This window comes from Acipenser ruthenus, chromosome 32 (assembly GCF_902713425.1).
Source record: "Acipenser ruthenus chromosome 32, fAciRut3.2 maternal haplotype, whole genome shotgun sequence".
In the NCBI taxonomy this organism is placed as follows: domain Eukaryota; kingdom Metazoa; phylum Chordata; class Actinopteri; order Acipenseriformes; family Acipenseridae; genus Acipenser; species Acipenser ruthenus.
This window is the reverse complement of record NC_081220.1, coordinates 14,192,076-14,203,756: the sequence shown is the minus strand read 5'-3', so window position 1 is coordinate 14,203,756 and position 11,681 is coordinate 14,192,076. Positions and strand designations below refer to the sequence as shown.

Genomic DNA, 11,681 nt, shown 5'->3' with positions numbered 1-11,681 from the left:
TGTGGGGGGGCAAAGGGGGGGGGGGGGGCAAGGGGGGGCAAAAGGGGGGGCCAAAAACCACAACGGAAGACAACAAGAATACAAAGACCCGACACACGCACACCCACACACAGACAGACAGACACCCAAACAAACGAAGAGAAAGAGATGGGATGAAGATGGGACTGCGGAGTGTGAGGACGGAAAGGTAAGAAAGCTCCTTTGTGTGAAACTGATTCATTTTCAGAGGCTGGTATTGGCAACCTGCCCTGGACTGGAGGGAGTACCCTTTCTCTTAGGGGGGGGGGGGGTGAGGGAGGGAGGGAGGGAGCAGTTCAGTCTCCGTGCCTCAAGCCTGCCCTGGACTGGAGGGAGCACCCTTTCTCTTGGGGGGGGGGGGGGTGAGGGAGGGAGGGAGCAGTTCAGTCTCCATGCCTCAAGCCTGCCCTGGACTGGAGGGAGCACCCTTTCTCCTAGGGGGGTGAGGGAGGGAGCAGTTCAGTCTCCGTGCCTCAAGCCTGCCCTGGACTGGAGGGAGCACCCTTTCTCTTAGGGGGGTGAGGGAGGGAGGGAGGGAGAAGTTCAGTCTCCGTGCCTCAAGCCTGCTCTGGACTGGAGGGAGCCCCCTTTCTCTTAGTCGCAACAGAGCAGGCTCTAGCTAAAGCTATGGATGAAAAACTGCTCTGTGTGAAAATCAAACACATCTGTTCATCATGAGGCAGGAGGGGAGTGAAACCTTACCTGTCTGAGACCTGCAATTAGATTGTATCAGCCAAACAATATCCACACACACACACCTGCCACACTTTCCTCCTCAGAAACAATCACTTTCCTCATTCAGTCTTGAATAAACAGACCGTGTGGCAAACCCACGACAAGAACGCCTCCAGCAGAAACGAAGCATTGCTGTGCCCCAAACACAAAGCATGCTGAAAAAGTTCAAGCAGCAGAGACAAGTACAGGATTCACAATGATTCTGTAAAAACACGGCCAGAAGTTTGTGCCCCAAAAGAGCCAACTTCCCCACGTTTCACTGTGTTCAACGCACCTTGGTCAAGGGAAAGCGTGTTTGAAAACAAACAGCGGAGGTGCTTGAAGGCTTTTGATGCCACGGTGGTAGAACTACACTCACTTATTTCTGCTGAAATCTATTAGGTTTGTGATGGCTACACAGTTACTGATGTAAAAAAAAAACTACTATTCCTTTCTATTTAAACCTTCAGGCATCATGGTGTTTGTCTGAAACATCCTGAAATAAATATTTATAGATAGATAGATAGATAGATAGATAGATAGATAGATAGATAGATAGATAGATAGATAGACTTTTTTTATAAACTTGTCATAAAAACAAAAAAGGCTAGCTGCAATAATATGGCAGTAGGCAGTCAACATGCAAATAAAATATATCCTGACTACTAAGGCCTGCGGTGTGTAGAGAAAGAATTGAAAAGTCTGGACTGAATTGAGATACAAAGACTGGGGGTGTGTGTGTGTGGGGGGGGGGGGTCTTTTGTATCTTAATCCAGACTAAAGTCACTCCGAGACACTGAAAACAGGCTTTTTAACTCTTCTGCTTGCACTCCCGCGTCGGAGCGACGGTTTAACAATCAGACTAGACTCGTCGCCCAACGTGAATGCTTGACTTGCTCGCTGTGGCTTTTATGCTGCGTGAGCCGGGAGAAGCAGGCAGCTACCCGAAGTGTCAGCTGTAGCAAACGCAGCCATTGTCCCCACCACCCCCCACCATCCCAGTCAACTGCACAGTCAATTGAGCCGGTCCACAAAGGGGTCTATTTACCAGGCTTGAAGAGCAACCAGACACTGTGTTCTCAAGTCCTGCAGTGTTGGCTTGTTGGCGAGACAAGCCGATAGTAGGATTTTATTGTCTCCTGGTTACATATTGAAATCGACGAGAAGCTTGCAATAAGAAAATGGGATCGCTAGTTCGGGAAAGCGTCTACAGCTGTGGCTTTTGCATCACCCTATAGAATTAAGTCATTTTGCTTCATAAAGTCGAATGAAAACCTGGTGAATAATGTTAACCTATTGAATTACACACCGCCGCTTTGTATAGTTTTCCCCATATACTTGAAAAATGTGACATTTTGAAATCTAACATGAAATACTACTATTATGGCTTCCTTCTGGTAGACTTTATGCAAGATCATTTTCTTTGATTACATGATGTTAAATAAAAGATCTAAATTACCTTCACAGTTTATGTAACTGTTCCGTTTAAACAGAAGAAATACTGACTTAAACAAACAAGAGTTTGTTACCACTTATTTACCACTTTTATTTCGAGAATTACCATATGTAAAAAGATGAGACATTAAACACAAACGTCCATAATTAAAGTGGATTAATCTACAAGGGTATATTTTGCCTTCCATGTTCCATCCCTCCTGCCCCTTCTCACCCTCCCCCTCCTCGCCCCACACCTTTTAGGGACACTGAAAACAAAAAAGTATTTTTCTGGGGGGGGGGGGGGGGAGTGTGAGATTGGGGGGGGGGTCTTGTTAATGTCACTTGTCACTTTTCCCACAATTATAGAGTACACTCTAATAAGGGACTACTTAAGCGAAAACAAAAATGTTAAGTGCCAATTAGAAAGGATTTTTGCCACCATTCAGCGGTACCCCTTGCCTTATCCCAACCAGCACTTAACCCACCCCTCTCTGCCCGCCACCCCAAAACAAAGCCCCTTTTCTTTTGCATAGAAGAGCCTTTTTTTCTCTTTACTGACAGAATCCAACGGAATAGCAAATAGCTGTGACATCCTGTTCTGTTGCGTTTCCTTGCTTTTCTCTCTCGTTTATTAGGTGGCTCTATATTGTAGCCTAGCTGTTAAATCAAGTGGCTGGAAAAAGAACAGAACAAAGGCCAGGATTCAACAGAGTTTGGAATGAGTTTTTCTAGGCAGGTGCAAAGTTCTACGATCAAGGAGAATGACATGAAGTGGTTCCAGTTGACATAACAAGAGCGTTTTTCTGTCGAAAACATCACAGCTACGATCCCAAGACCTTTGTGGCTTGGAACTTGGTTTCAGGAGACTGTAGGTTTCAGGTCGCTGCGCGGCACACCAGGCAGGGAGACTTGGGGGGGTTTGATACAGCAAACCTCAAACTAGGTCTCCCGGGGGTCTCCTGGAACCAGCTTTCAAGCCGCTGTTCCCTCAGCTTTAGTTTCTCCAAACAGAGATATGGCGCAAAATGGTGCAAAATATACATAGCTATGCGAAGCTGGATGGATCTAGCTTGGGATACTTAAACCCACTAAAAACGTGGTTGCATTTCTGAAAAGAAAATACTTCAACCAAATATATATATTCCTTTTTTATTCAGAGCATTTATCGTTCACTCGGTCTCTCTCCACCTTGCAGGGTGCCTTGTTTAGGGGAGGGTGGCTCTCAAGTGACACTTGCCCTGCCCGCTGGCACTAGGCATCCATCTAATTCGTCTGCTTCATAAATCATAGTTTTGCCAGCATAAGGGCGGCGAACGAGCTCCAGTGGGCAAGGCCATGGGCCAAATTCAAAACAACAGCGTATTATCATTTACGAGCACCAGTTATGTAGAAGCACGGCCATTTTCTGCTTCCACTGCTCAGTCTTGATTTACGCTCCGAAGCAGAGAACGCGAACGACGCAGCGGGCCGGCACTCTCCAAACGGGTACAAACACCCGGGGAGGATTCTGTTCTCTTTTTTTCTCTCTCTTTCCCCTTTCCTGTTTTTTTTTTATTCACCCCAGACTCATTTTCACATGGTCGCTGCTTGATTTGCATGCATTTGCATAATGATAGTCATTTGCATACTGATAGTCATTTGCATGCTCATGGGTTGAGGCCATGAGAACAGACCAGAAAAAGATGTGTGTGTAGAGAGAGAGAGAGAGAGAGAGAGAGAGAGAGAGAGAGAGAGAGAGAGAGAGAGAGAGAGAGAGAGAGAGAGAGAGAGAGAGAGAGAGGATTAAAGAGATTCAAACCTACTTTTTAATATAGAGGGAGAGAGGGGGTACTGTTTGATATAGATGAAGGGAGGGAGTTATTCAATAAACAGGAAGAAGGGATACTGTTTAGTATTAAAAGATATGTTTTCTCTGTCTTTATGTATTTTAGTTGGCAACACAATTCTTTTTTTTAATTGTCGTGCTAATAAACAGCCAATTTGAATTGAATTGAATTGAATTGAATTGAATTGAGGGGGGGGGGGGGGATTGAAGGGGGTTCAAACCTGTGGTCTTTTCATCTATTTTTAATCGCCAGTTGGGCAAGACTTAGAGATGTGTTTTTTCTTTCAGGCTGGCAGATACCAATTATAACGGAGGGGGTCACGTTTTCTGAATCGTGCATGCTGCATCACCGCCCCACCTCAGCACACACACCCACCGCTGCCCTTCACTGTGCGCCGAACAGCCGGAGTGAGATACAGACCACCATCTTAGAAAGCTGGCATGAAATGGTCGAGCTTTCACGCAGGTAAATGTTCCATTTATGATGCGCGCTTGCGCAGAAGCGAGAGAGGCTTTACGTTCCTTTTTAAAAATGACAGACGCGTTAGCAATTCGTCAAGATCCTAATTTGCTTTTTTCGTCATTCTTTCTTCCTCCCAAATGCGATCTGCTTTACAAAGCTGCTGTGTTTTCCCCACGACAAAAAAAGTGGCACTTTTAACAAGAACGAGAACCGAGCCAGAGGCGCTGCTGGGACATATTTTTTAAAAGTGGGGGTGCTGAAAGCCATTGAACGCAACTGTAACCCCAGCCATGCAAAACCATGGGTGCTGCCGCATCTCCACCCCAGCACCCCTAGTTCCAGCGCCCCTGAACCGAGCTAGAGTCTCAAAAGATACAGCGGTGTGCAAAGCACCTCAAGATGCGTCATATCCTTTACATACCTGCCTGGGTGCGAGGATTTAGAAACACGCCCACGCAGCGTCGTCACCGCAGCTGTCAATCTACCAAACTTAGGGTTATAGCTGCAGTGTTTATATGACTGATCGGTATTGACTATTCAATCTTCAAATCTGTGTTACGCGGCAAACCAACACAGAAAACGAAGGAGTCGTTTGTACTTTACCAGATTTTAACACGAGCATCACCATTGATGATTCAAAAACAACTAACCGAAGACACGACCTCTCCTCGTAGCTCGTTACGACCATGCACACACAAAAATGTTAGACCGCTTTCCGCTTTAATTAGGTTACTGCAGTTTGTGGCTCCTTTTCTCTTCCTGTTTTAAAAGGCATGTGTGTCCTATTAAAAGGCATCACTTCAATTGGACAATCACACGCTCTATTTTGACAGTTTTCCGAGAGTTTCAGTCCTAGCGGTTTGATTTCCGACGCACGTCAAATCAGAACTACAGAAGCAATGGGGGTGTTCTGATCAATGTGCACGCGGCTAATTTACAAAAATCTTATCATGAGTTTTGGGTATTTTTTTTTTTTTTTTTTTTTTTTTTTTTGCGTGTATCGTTTAAGCACGGTAGCTGCACAATCGCTGTATTGTTTGCGATGTCAGCGTGGTGGCTCAGGGCAGAGGCTGAGAAAGTTAAACCCGCTTAAGTAAAAAGGCCAATTAGAGCGACCGGGAGCGGATTAACCGAGCTGTCAACAAGGCCTGCTTTGTTCCGACGATCCAAACGCCTCTTTTTTTTTTATTTAAAGAAATCTACTCATTCGAAACGGTGTTTGGAAATTGGGAATCTGGAACGCGCGTTTAGAATTTTCATTTTGCAGAAGTAACTCAAATTATTATAAATGCAGTTTAGAGGAGGAAAAAATCAAACGCAGAATTCTCACGCGTTGCAAAAAAAACGAGAAATGACCTCAAAAGGGGGTCAAATAGATTATTGGTTTATCACCAGGCGAACTCCCGCTTTACTGCAAGAGACACCACTCTGCAAACAGCGGCGATATTAACCAGTCTGAATGCCACTGGTTTGATTTTTCCTGCTCGTAATGACTGCCACTTTTGCCTACAGTAAAAGTTTAAATGGTCCGAATCCAGGATTTCCGAGCTGACCTCCTGCAGACCTGGCTTTGCTCTACTGCCCTGCGCGAACCAGCCCTTAATATCTTCCATCTCCACAGCAGTGCAGCACTGTGTGTTGTAAACGCGCAGTTAAAGGGAAGGGAGTTTCATATCAACAATTTCACAGTTCGATTATTCAAACAATACGTACAACAGAGTGTACAGTAAGACAACCCCCACCCCACCCCCCTCACACCATGACGTACATACAACCGTCTTAAAAATGCAGAACGAAACCCGGGCCAGGGTTTATAGCTGGATATTAAAAACCAGCAGTGAAGTACAGCAATTGGCTTTCTGTTTAAATTAAACCCCCAATATTGAAATCTACGCCAGCACTTTGTGAGTGCGTGCATGTGTCTCTATATGTGTGTGTGTGTGTGTGTGTGTTTGTGTGTGGCCATCTTCTGTGGAGTTCTCCATACTCTCTCATACTGTACGGTTGCTAGGAGACCAGCGGGTTCGGTCCCGGCAGTGCCCAGATGCGAGATGTCTTCTCTGGGCTTGGCTTTTGCCTGGTATGGTGCGGTGCAGGCAGGGCAGGCTCCTTTTCTCCCGGGGTGGGGGAGGCTGGGAATCAATTCAAGTTCAAGGCCAGGCTTTCTGTTAAGCTGACAGGCAGGGCTGTTGGCTCAGTGCCCCTCTGCTATTCAACCCCTTCAAGGGAGAGGCGGACGGTCGCTACTGCACACCCGGCATACTGATGGGTTCCAGTCTGGCTTTTATTATTTAAAAAGAGACTAGACAGGAGGGGGGGGGGGTCTGTGCATAAATCAAATACAATTCCGTGCCCCCCCCCCCCTAAATCTCCCCTCCTGTTCTGTTCTCACAATGCTATACAGCTAAGCCAAAACACAACGTCCGATTCTGCAAGGCTTAAGGTTGCTGTATATATGTGTATAAGGATAGCAGACAGAAAATTAGACAAGTGGCGTTCAGAAGTTGTCACGGCTTTTAAAAGGGGGAGGGGAAGGGGGGGGCAGACGGCTTCACCTCTCCTAATCTTGCTCACAGAATGAGACACAAATGCGATGGCAGTTGTAACCCAGCCCGACCAAACTGAGCCATAAGACTGAGAAACTTCAAATAAATACTGGATCGGGTCTGGCCGGAGCGGGCTCTTCCGATCCTGATCCAAACCCACTGTTCTAAATTGTTTGGTTGAATGAACTGGATTTTTGCTTCATAAAGTCGAATGAAAACCTGCTGAATAATGTTGACGTTAACATATCGCATTACGCAGCACCGCTTTGTAATATTTTCCCCATACAGAAAGAATACTTCACGAAAAACTGACAAACTGAAAAATGTGACATTTCAAAATCAAATACTGTGCTACTATTATGGCTTCCGTTTTTTTAAAAGCAATATCATTTTGCAGTTTATTTGATTACATGATTTAAAATTTTAAAAAAGCAAAATTATGTTTATAATTTTTTTTGTTTTGTTTTGTTTTTAATTATGTAACTGTAGATACTGTAACAACACCGACGGTCAGTTTGACAAGAAGCTCTTCTGTGTAAAAAGAACGCTAGAACCGTTTTTGTTTAGTTTTTTTTACAGAATTCTCAAACTTAATATCTTAAGTTCCTTGTCTGAGCTTCCCGTAATTTCTCCAGTTCCCCAAAAAGCCCGGAGTTTAATTCCCGTCACATGCTTTCGCTTTGCTTTAGCGGAGAGGGTACCAGCCTCTCCAAGCCTCACCTTTGCCCCCAATCCATTCCCTGACAGGAACACACCGCGGCGGTCAGATCTGCGCACTGACACCAGACCAGGCTCTAACTCGGGGCTTCTCAAACCCCGGTCCTAGGGGACCCCCTACCTCCTACCCCCTACCCCCTACCCCCTACCCCCTACCCCTCCCGTTATATTATATATAAATAATTGTGCATTCCATAACCTTTAAACCCACCTCAGTGCTAAATTTAGACATGCAAAACAAGAAATGAAATGGTTACAAAAAAGAAAAATTGCATCAATTATCAATAAGTGACGTTTCCATTTCTTGTTGTTATTTTTCTTTCGCTTGTAACAAGCTAGACGGCGCTCAGCAGTGAAGACTGACAAACACCTCAGCGTCTCGTCATTTATCATTGAATTTGTTAGGTTTAAAATCTATGACACCTGCACCTTGATCATTTCCATCAAAAACTGTTGAGAAATTAGAACGTTCAACGTAAAATGTCCCGTCCGAGTGTGTGCTTCCACCCTATTGACTGTGTGCCTGTTTCTTTTGTTCCAGGTCTTCTGCAAAGGGGAGGAGAGGGATGAGATAATGGAATGAAAAGCGAGAGAGAGAGAGAGAGAGAGAGAGAGGGAGAGATAGATCACACCTTGACCAGATCATCCCCGCTCTCTGAGGAAGGAGACCTGGAGTTTTAGCTGGTGTCTGATCCACTTTGAAGACCCTGCCAGTTTCTTTCATCCAGACTTGCCTACATTGACAGAACAGGGGATTGGGGTGGAAGGGGGTGGGGCACAGAATCACACTGCCCTGCACTAAGCTTTGCCCCATGGCTTGAATCAGTATGACTTGGACTTGAGATTCAGTGTGACTTTATTCAGAAGAACTTGGGCTTGTATATACACTGTAATCTGCTTCGAATCGTCAAGGATTTTGAGTTTGAATCAACGTGGATTTGGATCCAGAATCATCATCATCATCATCATCATGCAAAGACAATGGCTTTTCAAAGCAGGAAATCACTGGACTGGAAAACAGGAGGAAATGCGCCTGACTGCTTTTTGATTTCATCTGTAGTGAAGCAGGGTTTTGAAATGGGATGGCATCTTGAAGGTCTTAAGCTGAAGGGAACACGAAGCCACCACTCTGAGGCTTGGAGCTTCAGGTTTCAGGAGACTGTAGGTTTCAGGCCACTGCGCGGCACACCAGGTAGGGAGACTTGGGGGGTTTTGATACAGCAAACCTCAAACTAGGTCTCCCGGGGGTCTCCTGGAACCAGCTTTCAAGCTCTTGAAAAATTGGCTTTGTGTTCCTTCAGCTTCAGGGTTTGGTTAATCTACAAAACACTCCAAAAGATTTTTAAAAAATCTGAGGGCAACCAACACCCACATGCAGCATTATCTACAAATTACAAAAACAAAACAAACTTTGATAAATCGTATGTTTTAAAATGTGACAATACTGTACTTTGCACGAAATTAACACACGGGTAGACTTCTGGAATTGCGCAGAATGAAGTCCCAGATATATACCCCACGCGCATCGAAACCACGCGACTGCATTCACGTCATTCTCCCGTTTTAAAATACGCAGCGACCCCCCGTATTATTTGGGTAGAGTGCATCGGGTCGTATCCGATAGGATATTTCAGTATCACCCATAAATAAAAAAAAAACCTTCTTGCCGAGATTAAAGCAGATTACGTCAGTAGTGAAGTTTACACGGATTTAAGTAATATAAAGGTTTGCTTCTAGATAAGAACTGCACTGTATCGGACAGCTACAGGAGTGCCTGCAACACGGAAAGCAATGCCTTAGCTGGTTTACTTTATTTTCTATGCAATTAAGTAGCTATGCAATCAGCAGAAGTAGTTTTGTGTGGTCTGTAAGTTTTTGAACCTATTACGTAGCAAACATTAGGGGTCCAGTGGTTAAAGAAAGGGTCTTGATACCAGGAGGTTCAAATCCCGGCTCAGCCACTGACTCCCTGTCTGTGTGTGTGTGTGTGTGTGTGTGTGTGTGTGTGTGTGTGTGTGTGTGTGTGTGTGTGTGTGTGTGAGACCCTGAGCAAGTCACTGAACCTCCTTGTGCTCCGTCCTTCGGATGAGACGTAAAACAAACGAGGTCCTATTGGAAGTGACTCTGCAGCAGCAGGAGCAGTTGTTGATGATGCATAGTTCACCCTCCTGGTCTCTGTAAGTCGCTTTGGATAAAAGCGTCTGCTAAATGACTCATTAATAATAATGTTTAGAGAATCACTTTAACAGGTCAGTTCTGCTTCACACACAAACTAAAAATCAGACACAGCTTAAAGGCTTGTCTTTACATTCATTCTGCAGCTCTATATACACACACACGCACACGCACGCACACACACACACACACACACACACACACACACACACACACACACAGAGGACAATGGCAATTAACAGATTAAGGAATAATCTTCATTTGCTCATTGAGGAATTAGCACTTCCAGAATACTGCACTCAAAAGCCATCTCGTTTGGACTATTAGAAATCAGAGTCCAAACTGTACGCTTTAATGTTTTCATAGATAGATAGATAGATAGATAGATAGATAGATAGATAGATATTTGTATTATTTCTCTGATCACAGTTGATGTCTTTCTATGCATTTAAATGGGAGCTTTTTTTTTAAACAGAAGAAAATGTGATTATTTAAAAAGTATATTTTATATGTGTGTTTGTTTGTTTGTTTTTGACAGCTATGAGCCTGAATTTTCAGGTACAGAGCAGTGGCAATAAATATTCACTCAGCCCCCTTTATTATTATCGAAGGGTTTGCACTCTCTCTCTCTCTCTCACCCTTTGCACAGCACTGCTTTTGACAATCTTGTAAACCACCATAATTGCCTTTTTATTATGAAATGACCAATAAAGTTTTTAAAAATGTATATATATATACACGACTTACATGGTCTGTTCTGTCTAGAAGTTAATTGTATAGGGTGATGCAACACCTTTGGCCAGAGCTAACAGAGGTCTGTATCGTTTGTGATACAAACACCACGGCATAAGTAACTACAGCTCCCAGCATCCCTCACCATTGCTGCAGGCACAGAGGCATGCTGGGAGCTGTAGTCATATCCAGCATAATACATTCATTCGACAAGGGGGGATGCAAAACTATTGAGCAGGGCTGTGTACAGACCTGCACTGGAAGACTGCACGAGGAATCTTGTGTTGTCCACGTCACACTGACGTCAGTAATCATCACAGCAACCCAATGACAGGTGTAGAGCTTTTATGAGCCTGAATCGGGTCTGTTTGCTGTGATAGAGACCTGCCCATATTTTAGAAGGGTCAGTCTGGACACGATGCCCGTCCGACTCTGGTTTAGCGATCCTGCCAGGCAAATAAAGCCCCGCGTTCGTGGGTCGATCGATACACTGGTTTACAACTCGGTAAAAGTTTTTTTTTTTTTTTTGAGATTGAAATTCCCACACCCAGAGGTTTTCATGCAGGCTGGTACATAAAGGATCTTGAGGTGTTAAGAACATAAGAACATAAGAAAGTTTACAAACGAGAGGAGGCCATTCAGCCCATCTTGCTCGTTTGGTTGTTAGTAGCTTATTGATCCCAGAATCTCATCAAGCAGCTTCTTGAAGGATCCCAGGGTGTCAGTTTCAACAACATTACTAGGGAGAGGGTTCCAGAACCTCACAATTCTCTGTTCACTGCTGTATGGTTACTTGTGGAAGTTGGAGTTGGGAGAAAGAACTTCATGATATTTAAGCTACAGGAACCTGAAGGACTTTTTCTCTAAGCCTGACAAAAATAAAAAAAATTCCCATAGGCTAATAAAGAGTTAACACACTCCAGTGGAGAAATGCAGGGGGGGGGGGGCGGGGGAGGCATTGTCTAGGCATTCGAAGAGTTAAGACCGACAGCCCAACAAAAGGGCTGTTGAGAAGGGTTCAAGGCTAGCTCAGGAGGTTCAAGTTCAAATCGAC

The 11,681-nt window shown here is 44.6% G+C and overlaps 1 protein-coding gene and 1 long non-coding RNA gene across 2 annotated transcripts in view; one reads left to right on the top strand and one right to left on the bottom strand.

Annotated features, from left to right (window-relative positions):
* The first annotated feature begins 31 nt into the window (after positions 1-31).
* LOC117970825 (uncharacterized) lies at positions 32-10,622 on the top strand. The gene is made up of 3 exons (XR_009309730.1): positions 32-187; positions 4,283-4,460; positions 8,262-10,622. It is a non-coding gene; the product is annotated as an uncharacterized LOC117970825 (long non-coding RNA).
* Positions 3,027-11,681, bottom strand: part of LOC117965069 (versican core protein-like) — an 85,310-nt gene continuing 76,655 nt past the window's right edge. Inside the window, exon 15 of the transcript XR_009309728.1 lies at positions 3,027-3,149. The gene's annotated coding sequence lies outside the window, so the exon portion shown is untranslated. The remainder of the gene's footprint in view (positions 3,150-11,681) is intronic.